Raw genomic sequence first — 992 nt, 5'->3', positions numbered from 1 at the left:
AGCAAAACACCTCACCTCCACAGCCAACCTTTAAATGAGGTCTGGGAAGGGGTGGGGCCAGAATCCACTCCTTCCAGTCACCCGGCTGCATTGCATGCACTGAGTTTCCCTGGGTCTGTCCTGCCTTCCCACCAGGTGCTCAATCACTGCTTCAGGACATGACTGGACATGTCTGCTACACTCCCCTTGCCTACCTTTGTTGCAGAAAAAAAGTATCAAAGATGCCCAGAAAAAGAGTAAATCCTCAAAACAGAGGATGATGGTTTGTCTCTGCTGTAATCCAGTAAGGTTAGTTTTGCCTGAAATGCTAGAAAAAAATTGTTCTGATATGCTTACTGGCAAAATGGGCACTGGAATGAACTTTATATGTGTTTTGTGTAGGATTGGTGAAAGGTGAAGACCTTTATGAAAATAATTTAGAAAATAATGAGCACTAGTAATGTTGCTCTTAATAGTATTTGCAGTGTCAAAGAGTGCATTGTACTCATCATTCCACATTGCTTAAAACTAGGAGACAAATTGTAACTTAAGTCTTGAGAAGAACACTGCCTATATTCTTGCTAGAAGTGTAACCTAAGAGTGTTCTCAGGGCTTCTCTGTTTTCTACCAAAGCCTCCATTTTTGAATAATGCATAACTGTGTTGCCTCACTAAAAAGGAGGAAAATGCCTTTAGGTTTTACATGGAAAGGGGTCTGAGAGAGAGAGATTTTCTTTTTACAGCAGTGGTTCAGCAGCTACAAATACCTCTCAACCTCTTGTACTTTCCCTATTCCCCCCCAAAATGTGCATTTGTTATTTTGTCTGTTAAAGCATAAGTCTGTCTGCAGACTTCCAGAAAGAAGACTTGCTCCCATGAACTGCAGTTTAATTTTTTCACAGTGCATTTTGCAGCAGGCCTTTCAAAACGGGGCCTTCCCTAAAGCTGAGTTTCACCCATGGTGAAAAATATCAGCAGTTCAGTGAGTATGGTTGCTAGGCTAGCATGCAGCAA

Source organism: Tympanuchus pallidicinctus, unplaced genomic scaffold (assembly GCF_026119805.1).
Source record: "Tympanuchus pallidicinctus isolate F22 unplaced genomic scaffold, pur_lepc_1.0 scaffold21, whole genome shotgun sequence".
Taxonomy (NCBI): Eukaryota; Metazoa; Chordata; class Aves; order Galliformes; family Phasianidae; genus Tympanuchus; species Tympanuchus pallidicinctus.
This window is presented reverse-complemented; position numbering follows the sequence as displayed.